Source organism: Gossypium hirsutum, chromosome A03 (assembly GCF_007990345.1).
Source record: "Gossypium hirsutum isolate 1008001.06 chromosome A03, Gossypium_hirsutum_v2.1, whole genome shotgun sequence".
Taxonomy (NCBI): domain Eukaryota; kingdom Viridiplantae; phylum Streptophyta; class Magnoliopsida; order Malvales; family Malvaceae; genus Gossypium; species Gossypium hirsutum.
Window position 1 is genome coordinate 103,860,191 of NC_053426.1, and position 13,291 is coordinate 103,873,481.

The 13,291-nt window shown below is 35.9% G+C and overlaps 1 pseudogene; it reads left to right on the forward strand.

Moving 5' to 3' along the window:
- The window catches only part of LOC107887735 (isoleucine--tRNA ligase-like), a 63,102-nt pseudogene that overhangs the window by 25,238 nt on the left and 24,573 nt on the right, over nt 1-13,291 (forward strand).

A 13,291-nucleotide genomic window follows, 5' to 3' on the forward strand; every position in this document is an offset into this window, starting at 1 on the left:
GGGATAATACCGAGATTCGTGCCGGTTGTTTGCTTAACTGTTCCACGACGTTATATTCACTATGCTTGATGAACTTCAAGAATTCATGTGCTTCCTCTTCATTCACAAGCCTTTTAATTTCTTGTTCGGGTGGAGTCTCAAGTTTGACCTCGGCCTCATCATCGGTGCCTTTGCTTTCTGCTTCAAGTCATTAGTCTTCTTCATTGGTTCGACCTCTTTAGAATAACACCTCCCGCTGCGGGTGAAGTGTCCTACTTCGTCAACATTTTCAACTGTAACTTTGGATTTTTCACCTTCAGGTATGATAATGTTGACATCATATTTCCATGGTATTGCCTTGTTGTCTTTGTAAGGGAACGGGGATGGTACTTCAATTATCATCTTTGGTTTCACTTGATCCTTTTTTGCATCATAATAAATCACTAATGGTCGATCGGCACTATAAGGGAAATCTGATGATTGATTATCAGAAATGTATACTCCTCATTCATCGGCCTCTTCCCTTTTGTTAAAGATCTCGACTTCTTTATTGTCTATCATGTCTTGAAATAGTTTTTTGAATCCTTCATATGACTGGATGTCATGCCCCTTAATCCTATGAAAATCACAAAAATATTGACTTTTTATATTTCCTTCTTTGAAAATTCTATTGGGATGATAGAACAACCCCTTTTCCACCATTACCTCCCAAATCTTTCGCAGCGGTGTCTTTATTTTAGAAACACAACTTTTGACACGCCATCTGTCTTCTTTTGTCACCACGCTTACGTTTCTTTCAGTGTGGTTAGGGAGCGAATTTTCAGTCGTATTGCCAGCACCATCAAATCGTAGAATGCCTACATAATAAGACCTTGAACCCTCCTTTTAAAGGCCAGACAATTTTCTGTAGAATGCCCCTGGTTTTCAGCGTGGTACATGCAACTAGCATTAGGATCATACCATTTTGGGTATGGAGGCTTCAGGGGTGCCATACAATGTGGGGATATTAACTGTTTTTCCAATAATTTTGGGTACAGCTCTCCATACGAGACGGGAATTAGGGTGAACTGGGTTTTTTCAAGATTGGATCTTGTCGGTCTTTGTTCATTTTTGGGTTGGTTTTGAGCAGGCATGGTATTTGGTGGGAACATGGCAAATGGTCTTTGGTTATCTGTGGCGTAGATGGGGTAAGGAGGAGGTGCTTGATAGTAAGGGCTTTGGGGAGGATAATAAAAGTTTGGAGGTGGGCGATATCGAGGTCGTGGCTGGACTGGGTAAGGATTAGAAGTGTGGTGGCTCTCAGTTCCTACCATATGGGCTTCTGCCTCTTTTTTCTTTATAGGTGCTGCCGTTTTCGGGCTCTCGGAACCTTCCATCCTTCCACTTTTGATGGCATTTTCTATAAGTTCCGCAAATATTACAATGTCTGCCAAGTCTTTCGTGGCACTTCCTACCAACTTATCATAAAACGGTGCTCTCAAAGTATTGATGAAGAGGACCGTTATTTCAGTTTTCGTTAACGAGGGTTCTACTTGGGCCGAGATATCCCTCCATATTTGTGCGTACTGCCTAAAAGTCTCTGTTGGCTTCTTTTCCATCATCTGCAGAGTTAGCCGATCAGGCACCATGTCGGATACATGCTTGTATTGTTCACAAAATGCTAACGCCAAGTCTTTCCATGATCGGATCCTTTCTCTACTAAGTTGATTATACCATCGAAGAGCCGATTCGACCAAGCTATCTTGAAAACAGTGTATTAGTAATTTATCTTCATGCACATAACCAGTCATCTTCCGGAAAAACATGACAAGATGCATCTTTGGACATCTCGTACCATCGTATTTTTTGAAATCTGGTACTTTGAATTTTGGAGGCAGAACCAGATCGGGCACCAAACTGAGCTCTTTAGCACTCAATGCAGAGAAGGCTTCAGTACCTTTTATCGCTTTGAGTCTTTCTTCCAAACTCTTATACTTATCCTGAACATCATGATCATCCATTTTCAACCTGGCTATTTCTACCAGATCATCCAAATCTGGAACATTGGGATCAACAGGATTGGCTCCGAGGTTCGATACGAATATACCTTACCCTAGATGAGCAGGGGGTAAGGGTCATTGCTCCAAGCTTGCAGGTTCCCCTTGAGGATATCTTCTTTGCGTTGCATGGGCGTGAGGTGGAGTGAATCTTGGGGGATAAAGCGGATCCTGATCATTATTAGTTCTTGGCTGAGGCTCTATAGTGTCAGGACTCTGCATAGGTCCCTTTCCTTTGACCAAAGCTGTCATCATCTCCATTTTTGCCATCTGATCTCTTTGCTCGAGTGATTCCTCTAGATATCTTAACATCAGATCTCTTGCTTCCTGTTGTGACTTGGTCAACTGCTATTGTAATTCTCTTTGGGTCCTTTCCATCCTTTCAATTCTCTCATTGAACTCGGCTTCCATAATTCTAGCTTTTCAGAGCGTCCTATAAGAATGGCGTGATTCCAGACTTGTAGTGTCGCAACTGCGAATTATACGGTTTTAACCTCTGTGAATGATTATGGGACATGTACATGTAATGAATGGATGAATGAATAAATGACAAATGAATGTTGAATAAATGACAAATGAATGTTAGTCAAGCATAAATATGCAAGAATTTGGTGTTGATTTCAAGATAGCCCCATACTTAGGCATTTCATTTATCAAAAGAGTCTATTACAAAATGTTTCGCCATTTTTTGATTCAACAGTTACACAAATTTCCTAGCCATATCGCCTTATTTCTTCACTTGTTCTAAGAACTCTGACATGCTTGATCTTTGGCTTGGAGGGAATTGGCAACTGAGAGTGTAATAGCCTGAATTTTTAGTGGTGTCGGAATGGTGATTCGAGATCACTAAATCTGACAAACGAGTAGAAAATATTATAAATTTAGTAAGTATAAGTTAAATGTGAAGTTAGGAAAATTTTTGAAATAGTGAATAGTGTACTAGGAATAAATATTAAAATAATTAAAATAAAAAAAATGAGGTATCGAGACCTCGAAGATTTTAAACCGAGCCATAAATATTTTTGGAAATATTTATAGAGTGTCATTGAGTTGGTATTAAAGTTTCGTTAGAAAATTTTAACGTTTGGATAGTTAATTAACTAAAAAGGACTAAATTGTGAATAGTGTAAAATTTGTTAAATTGTGATTAAATAGCTTAAGTGACTAAAGTGGAGGGATTTAAAAGGCTATTAGACCCAAATTATATGGGCTGGACGGTTGGGTAAGAAAAATCAGCAGAATGTAAGGAGAAACAGGGGCAAAATTGGAAATTTAACAAATTAAACATTTAAAACAAAGACAAAAGTGAAAATCTAGAGATCTCTACACAATTTATCAGCAAAAACGCCATAGGAGGTCTGGAGTAAGCTGGTTTTTCATTTTTTCATATTTTTGAATCATGTAAGTTTAATTCTTGATTATTTCTTCTAATTTTTGTGATTTTGATACTTTTACAATTAGGTCCAACTAATTATTTCATTAGTTTTTGATTCCATGGCTGATTTTGAAAGTTACCATTGATTAGTGTTGGATTTTTATGATGAATAAACATGAAATTGAAGCTTTAATTTTGTTATATGATGATTTTATTAAGTAATTTTGATAGAAATTGATTTTAGGGACCTAATTGTGAAAAGTTGGGAATTAAGGTTTGGTGTTGCGGTTTTGAGTATGAAAGGCTATGTAGTAGTCTAAAATAGTTGGAAAAAGGTGTTAATTGAGAAAAATTAGATCAATTGAGGGGTTAATTGAGTAGGGATCAAATTGTAAAAACTGTAAAGTTTGGGGTAAAAGTGTAACTTCGAAAATTAAAGGGCATAAATTGTGAAATGAATTAGAATTGAATTAAATGCTGATGAATGAATAAATTTGCATTTTAGATCGAGAACCTGAAACAAGTCGAGGAAAAGAAAAAGTAGCCGATTAGTCCCTGAACTTTTACAAATTCTGCAAATCGATCCAGGTAAGTTCATATGGCTGAAATTTAATGATTAAATGTTAATTTCATGAATTATACAATGTATGATGAAATGTATTTATTGTTGAAATGAGAATAAAATAAAAATGTGAAAATCGAATAAATGATCAAATTAAGTGGAACACCGGATTTGAGTACTTCTGATCAAGAAACAAAGTGATAAGTGGCTACACTTATCTGATCAAGAAACAAAGTGATAAGTGGTTACACTTATCTGATCAAGAAACAAAGTGATAAGTGGTTACACTTATCTGATCAAGAGACAAAGTGATAAGTGGCTACACTTATCTGATCAAGTGATAAAGTGATAAGTGGTAGCTTCAGCTACACTTATCTGATCAAGTGGCAAAGTGATAAGTGGTAGCCTAGCTACACTTATCTGATCAAGGACAAGTGATAAGAGGTCATATGTCAAAGTGAAAGTGAAGTACTCAATTTTCCGTAACCGTTCCTTAATTTTGATCAAGGATGGTAAGTGACAAATGGGCCCAAAGGAATTATGGTAAAAGAATAAGTAGTAGTGAGTTTATACCAAGGAACTCACCAAAGATTGTGGTTGACAGGTAAATTTAGTAATGGTGTATATTGTATAAGTGTACAAGTGTTTGGTAAGATTTATGTTTTATGCCTATGAACTTACTAAGCTTTTCTATAAGCTTACATGTGTGTGTTTATTGTTTTTGTAGATTAACGTATTTATACATTCGGAGGATCGGATCTACATCAAGAATCACACTATCCAGATATACTCCGGTAGTTTATGTTAAGCAACTTTTTGGATTTATATGGCATGTATAGGGAATTGAAGTGAAAAGTAAATTTGAATGTTATGGTTGCGTTAGATATCGAAATATATACATGTTTTTAGTTTGAAATGGTTGATTGGTTGAACTTCATTAGTATTTAAATGAAGTAGATGAAATACTGGAATTGGTTGTGATTTGAAATTTGCAGGGAAGGTTAGACAATTATAAAGGGGTTATATTGAATTTTTTTTTAAAAATTGCAATGGAGCAGTTCTTGGACAGCAGCATTGATGTAACTTTTAAAAATCACCAAAAATAGTGGAAATATAATTAGAAGTTGAGTGAGATATGAAATTAAAGCTGAAAGAGTCTACTTTCATATAAAAGAAGTGGAGTAAGCAAAAGAATTATATACTTTTAGATGTTTGAATTTTAGTGAAACAGGGCAAGAATGTTTTTGAAGTCCCCTGTTCTGACTTTAGAAATTCATTAAAAATTGTACAGAAGGAATTTTGAGTTATAATTTATATGTATAGACTCCTTAATGAGTCTATTTTCAGTAGAAATAAGTTTAATCACCATATGAAGCCTTTAATAAGAGATAATTAAATTTTAGTGATGAGTGGTTAGGATAGTCGATTAGTGAAACAGGGGAGACTTCAACTAATAAACTGTACTAATTGGCTAAAGAAAAAATTCTGAAAAATTTATGATGAATAGATATATGAGTCTAGTTTTATGGAAAATTTACGGATCTAAATTTCTAGTTTTGTAGCTTGAATTATAATTATTTTAGTGACTGCTGTACAGGAGGACAGCTTTATTATGAATGATGAAATTAAATTTGAAAGTAAATTTTTATGCCCCGAACTTTTAAGTTAAGTCAAGTAACGCCTCATGCTCGACTCCGACCATGGTCTCGGGTAAGGGGTGTTACATTTTAGTGGTATCAGAGCCCGGTTTAGCCGGTCCTCGGAATATGTGTGAAGTGTAAAGTGTTTAGAAATACATGCCATATAAATCTGTGATAGTGTGATGTGTATGATCCGATCTAATCTTTGTTATTTTTATAGATACTCTCCGATTATAAAGATGTCAAATATACCTGAACGTACTGATCAAGAAGAAGTTAACAGTAGAGCACAGAATTCTGAACAAAGAGCAAGCAGTGATGTTCCGATTTCCCAAATGCGAGAGCATGAATTAAAGAATATGATTTATGGGATTATGAATCAGTGGTATACTGAAATGAGGCAAGAAAGAAATCAGGCTGAACCACCTCCTCCCCCTACTGCTCCATCGATGGTACCCCCGGTTGCTCCTCCACCTTTTACAACGACTGAATCTAGTAAGCATTCTCCATTGGAAAGGCTTAGAAAACTTGGAGCCGAAGAATTTCGGGGAAGGACTGATGATGATCCCGTCAAAGCTGAATATTGGTTACAGAGTTTGATAAGAATTTTTAAAGAAATGGCTTGCTCACCAGATGACTATTTGAGATGTGCTGTGTCTCTGTTGAAAGAAGAAGCTTATAGTTGGTGGGAGACGATCGAGGCTGTGGTTCCGGCAGAGAAAATTTCTTGGGAATTTTTCCAAAATGAATTTAAGAAGAAATATGTGGGCAGACGATATTTGGATAAAAAGAAAAGGGAATTCCTCGACCTACGACAGGGAAATAAATCAGTAGTTGAATATGAAAGAGAATTTGTCTACCTCAGCAAATATGCCCGAGACATTGTATCTACTGAAGAAGAAATGTGTATCCGGTTTGAAGAAGGGTTAAATGATGAAATTAGAATGATGATTGGGGGTAATGAAATACGAGAGTTCGTTGTTCTGTCAGACCGTGCTCAAAAGCTTGAAGAAGTATACAATAGAAAAATGCAGCGGGATCGAAAAAGTAAAGAGCCATTCAAAAGAGGTGCTTCTAAGTCATTTTCAGATTTTCCAGTGAAGAAATCTAGAGAAGAAATTAATCGAACTACATCAGTGTCGGGGAGATCGGGCAGAGATAGACCAAGACAATCTGATTTCAGGGTATTCGATAGACCTGTAGCAAGTGTGAGCAGTGTTCAGAATGCTTCACGACCTAAGTGTCAATATTGTGGAAGATATCATTTCGGAGAATGCAGGACTAAGATGGGGGCTTGTTATAAATGTGGGGCTACTGATCATCTTATTCGAGATTGTCCCCGGCTGCAAAAAGATGAAGTGGAACAGAAAGAGATACAGAGAACCATTCCTCAAAGAAGTAGACGTTCGGGCCAGAGCAGTGCTACAGGGACTACCCGTTCGGGTACGAGGGAATCAGTTGGTCGATCAGAGAATAGAGCACCAGCACGTACCTACGCCATTCGAGCAAGGGAAGAAGCTACGGCTCCTGATGTAATTGCTGGTACTTTCTATCTTTATGATGTTATTGTTTATGCATTGATAGACCCTGGATCTACTCATTCATATATTTGCACTATGTTAGCATCTGAAAAGAATTTATTTGTTGAGTCCACTGAATTTGATATACAAGTTACAAATCCATTAGGTCATAGTGTGATGGTTAATTTGATATGTCGTAATTGTCCACTGAAAGTGAAAGGCTATGAATTCCCCGCTGATTTGATGTTGTTACCCTTTCGGGAATTTGACATTATTCTGGGGATGGACTGGTTAATGAGACATGATGCGGTGGTGAATTGTCGTGATAAGCAAATCAGTTTGAAATGTCAAACAGGAGATGTAATCTCAGTTGGGTCAGAAACATGGGCGATACAGTCAGAATTATTTCAGCTCTCTCTGCTCAGAGATTATTACGCAAAGGCAATGAAGCATTCTTGGCTTATATCCTTGATACTCGGGGTTCTGATTTAAAGCCCGAACAAGTGCCAGTGGTGAATGAATTTCCTGATGTGTTCCCTGAAGAGTTACCCGGTCTACCACCTGATAGAGAAGTTGAATTTGTAATTGATGTGATCCCCGGAACAACTCCTATATCAATGACACCGTACAGAATGGCTCCAGCGGAATTAAAAGAGTTGAAGGCGCAGTTGCAGGAGTTATTAGATAAAGGGTTCATCAGACCGAGTATGTCGCCCTGGGGTGCACCTGTCTTGTTTGTGAAAAAGAAGGACGGTTCTTTAAGACTGTGTATAGATTACAGGCAGTTGAATAAGGTAACGGTAAAGAATAAATATCCTTTGCCTCGTATTGATGATCTGTTTGATCAGTTGAAAGGTGCTGCAGTATTTCCAAGATAGATCTTCGATCTGGGTATTATCAGTTGAAAGTTAAAGAGTGTGATGTGCCGAAAACTGCCTTCCGAACTCGATATGGTCATTATGAATTTTTGGTGATGCCATTTGGTTTAACCAATGCTCCTGCTGCTTTTATGGATTTGATGAATAGAATTTTTCAGTCATATTGGATAGATTTGTGGTTGTGTTCATTGACGATATATTGATTTATTCAAAGACAGAGTCCGAACATGCACAACATCTAAGGATTGTATTACAGACTTTGCGGGAGAAACAGTTATATGCGAAATTCAGCAAATGTGAATTTTGGCTTCAGGAAGTTGCGTTTTTGGGTCATATTGTATCAGCTGATGGAATAAGAGTGGATCCAAGTAAGATAGTGGCAGTGGTAAATTGGAAAGTTCCAAAGAATGTTACTGAAGTACGGAGCTTTCTAGGATTGGCAGGTTATTATCGCCGATTTGTCAAAGATTTCTCAATGATTACCTTACCGTTGACTCGATTACTACAAAAGAATGTTGAATTTATATGGTCAGACGAATGTCAGCAGAGTTTCGATCAGTTGAAAAAGATGTTGACAGAGGCTCCAGTGTTGACTCAACCAGAATCGGGCGTACCGTTTGTAGTATATAGTGATGCGTCTCTGAGTGGTTTGGGTTGTGTACTTATGCAGTCAGGAAAAGTGGTGGCATATGCTTCCCGACAACTGAAACCGCACGAGAAGAATTATCCTACACATGATTTGGAATTGGCAGCGATCGTGTTTGCTTTGAAGATATGGAGACACTACTTATATGGTGAGAAATGTTATGTGTATACTGATCATAAAAGCTTGAAGTATTTAATGACTCAGAAAGAGTTAAATTTGAGACAGAGACGATGGTTAGAGTTGCTGAAAGATTATGATCTTGTCATTGACTATCACCCAGGGAAAGCAAATGTCGTAGCAGATGCACTTAGTCGGAAATCATCATTATTTGCATTACGGGCATTGAGTGCTCATTTATCTATTAATGAGGATGGTTCTGTACTAGCGGAATTAAAAGCTAAACCTGTGTTCTTTCAACGGATTCGGGAATTACAAGATGAAGACCCAAAATTGATGCTAAAACGACAGATGGTTCAAAATGAGTTAAGCTTAGAATACTCCATTGATGAAAATGGTATGTTATATTATCGTAATAGAATATGTGTTCCAAATAATTTAGACTTGAAAAATGATATTTTATCAGAGGCTCACAGTAGTATGTGTTCTATTCACCCGGGGAGTACAAAAATGTATTGTGATTTGAAGAAAATGTATTGGTGGCCTGGAATGAAACGAGAAATCTGTGAATATGTAGCAAGATGTTTGATTTGTCAACAGGTGAAAGCTGAGCATCAAGTGCCGACAGGGTTGTTACAGCCCATTATGATTCCAGAGTGGAAATGGGAACATGTCACGATGGATTTTGTATCTGGATTACCAGTAACTCCGAAGAAGAAAGATTCGATATGGGTGATTGTTGATCGGTTAACTAAGTCGGCACATTTTATTCCAGTCAGAACAGATTATCAGCTTGAAAAGTTAGCGGAGTTATATGTGTCTGAGATAGTGAGGTTACATGGGGTACCGATATCTATTATTTCGGATCGAGATCCGAGATTTTGGAGTAAATTACAGGAGGCTCTGGGCACCAAATTAAATTTCAGCACAGCTTTTCATCCCCAGACAGATGGGCAGTCAGAGCGAGTGATTCAGATTTTAGAAGATATGTTAAGGTGTTGTATACTTGAGTTCGGCGGCAGCTGGGAAAGGTATTTACCTTTAGCCGAATTTGCTTATAATAATAGTTATCAAACTAGTATTAAAATGGCACCGTTTGAAGCTCTGTATGGAAGAAAGTGTAGAACTCCATTATATTGGACTGAATTAAGTGAATCGAAACTGGTGGGAGTGGACTTGATTCGGGAAACTGAAGAAAAAGTTCGTATTATTCGAGATTGTTTAAAAGCTGCCTCCGATCGGCAAATCATATGCAGATTTGAAGAGAAGGGATATAGAGTTTAGTGTGGGTGATGTGTATTTTTGAAAGTGTCACCGTGGAAGAAAGTTTTGCGGTTCGGCAGAAAGGGAAAACTTAGCCACGATTTATCGGGCCGTATGAAATCATTGAAAGAATCGGTCCGGTAGCTTATAGATTGGCTTTGCCCCGGGAACTTGAAAATATTCATAATGTGTTTCATGTGTCTATGTTGAGACGGTATAGATCAGATCCATCACATGTAATTCCTCATACGGAAATAGAGCTCCAACCTGACATGACTTATTCAGAGGAACCGGTGAAATTTTAGCTCGGGAGGTTAAAGAGTTGAGGAATAAACGTGTACCACTAGTTAAGGTGTTATGGAATCGACATGGATCTGAGGAGCAACCTGGGAAACGGAGGAATTGATGAGATTTCAGTATCCGAATTTATTTCCAGGTACGAAATTTCGGGGACGAAATTTCCTAAAATAGGGGGGAGAGTTGTAATAGCCTGAATTTTTAGTGGTGTCGGAATGGTGATTCGAGATCACTAAATCTGACAAACGAGTAGAAAATATTATAAATTTAGTAAGTATAAGTTAAATGTGAAGTTAGGAAAATTTTTGAAATAGTGAATAGTGTACTAGGAATAAATATTAAAATAATTAAATAAAAAAACGAGGTATCGAGACCTCGAAGATTTTAAACCGAGCCATAAATATTTTTAGAAATATTTATAGAGCGTCATTGAGTTGGTATTAAAGTTTCGTTAGAAAATTTTAACGTTTGGATAGTTAATTAACTAAAAAGGACTAAATTGGGAATAGTGTAAAATTTGTTAAATTGTGATTAAATAGCTTAAGTGACTAAAGTGGAGGGATTTAAAAGGCTATTAGACCCAAATTATATGGGCTGGACGGTTGGGTAAGAAAAATCAGCAGAATGTAAGGAGAACAGGGGCAAAATTGGAAACTTAACAAATTAAACATTTAAACAAAGACAAAAGTGAAAAATCTAGAGATCTCTTCACAATTTATCAGCAAAAACGCCATAGGAGGTCTGGAGTAAGCTGGTTTTTCATTTTTTCATATTTTTGAATCATGTAAGTTTAATTCTTGATTATTTCTTCTAATTTTTGTGATTTTGATACTTTTACAATTAGGTCCAACTAATTATTTCATTAGTTTTTGATTCCATGGCTGATTTTGAAAGTTACCATTGATTAGTGTTGGATTTTTATGATGAATAAACATGAAATTGAAGCTTTAATTTTGTTATATGATGATTTTATTAAGTAATTTTGATAGAAATTGATTTTAGGGACCTAATTGTGAAAAGTTGGGAATTAAGGTTTGGTGTTGCGGTTTTGAGTATGAAAGGCTATGTAGTAGTCTAAATAGTTGGAAAAAGGTGTTAATTGAGAAAAATTAGATCAATTGAGGGGTTAATTGAGTAGGGATCAAATTGTAAAAACTGTAAAGTTTGGGGTAAAAGTGTAACTTCGAAAATTAAAGGGCATAAATTGTGAAATGAATTAGAATTGAATTAAATGCTGATGAATGAATAAATTTGCATTTTAGATCGAGAACCTGAAACAAGTCGAGGAAAAGAAAAAGTAGCCGATTAGTCCCTGAACTTTTACAAATTCTGCAAATCGATCCAGGTAGTTCATATGGCTGAAATTTAATGATTAAATGTTAATTTCATGAATTATACAATGTATGATGAAATGTATTTATTGTTGAAATGAGAATAAAATAAAATGTGAAAATCGAATAAATGATCAAATTAAGTGGAACACCGGATTTGAGTACTTCTGATCAAGAAACAAAGTGATAAGTGGCTACACTTATCTGATCAAGAAACAAAGTGATAAGTGGTTACACTTATCTGATCAAGAAACAAAGTGATAAGTGGTTACACTTATCTGATCAAGAGACAAAGTGATAAGTGGCTACACTTATCTGATCAAGTGATAAAGTGATAAGTGGTAGCTTCAGCTACACTTATCTGATCAAGTGGCAAAGTGATAAGTGGTAGCCTAGCTACACTTATCTGATCAAGGACAAGTGATAAGAGGTCATATGTCAAAGTGAAAGTGAAGTACTCAATTTTCCGTAACCGTTCCTTAATTTTGATCAAGGATGGTAAGTGACAAATGGGCCCAAAGGAATTATGGTAAAAGAATAAGTAGTAGTGAGTTTATACCAAGGAACTCACCAAAGATTGTGGTTGACAGGTAAATTTAGTAATGGTGTATATTGTATAAGTGTACAAGTGTTTGGTAAGATTTATGTTTTATGCCTATGAACTTACTAAGCTTTTCTATAAGCTTACATGTGTGTGTTTATTGTTTTGTAGATTACGTATTTATACATTCGGAGGATCGGATCTACATCAAGAATCACACTATCCAGATATACTCCGGTAGTTTATGTTAAGCAACTTTTTGGATTTATATGGCATGTATAGGGAATTGAAGTGAAAAGTAAATTTGAATGTTATGGTTGCGTTAGATATCGAAATATATACATGTTTTTAGTTTGAAATGGTTGATTGGTTGAACTTCATTAGTATTTAATGAAGTAGATGAAATACTGGAATTGGTTGTGATTTGAAATTTGCAGGGAAGGTTAGACAATTATAAAGGGGTTATATTGAATTTTTTTTTAAAAATTGCAATGGAGCAGTTCTTGGACAGCAGCATTGATGTAACTTTTAAAAATCACCAAAAATAGTGGAAATATAATTAGAAGTTGAGTGAGATATGAAATTAAAGCTGAAAGAGTCTACTTTCATATAAAAGAAGTGGAGTAAGCAAAAGAATTATATACTTTTAGATATTTGAATTTTAGTGAACAGGGCAGGAATGTTTTTGAAGTCCCCTGTTCTGACTTTAGAAATTCATTAAAAATTTTACAGAAGGAATTTTGAGTTATAATTTATATGTATAGACTCCTTAATGAGTCTATTTTCAGTAGAAATAAGTTTAATCACCATATGAAGCCTTTAATAAGAGATAATTAAATTTTAGTGATGAGTGGTTAGGATAGTCGATTAGTGAAACAGGGGAGACTTCAACTAATAAACTGTACTAATTGGCTAAAGAAAAAATTCTGAAAAATTTATGATGAATAGATATATGAGTCTAGTTTTATGGAAAATTTACGGATCTAAATTTCGAGTTTTGTAGCTTGAATTATAATTATTTTAGTGACTGCTGTACAGGAGGACAGCTTATTATGAATGATGAAATTAAATTTGAAAGTAATTTTTATGCCCGAATTTTAAGTTAA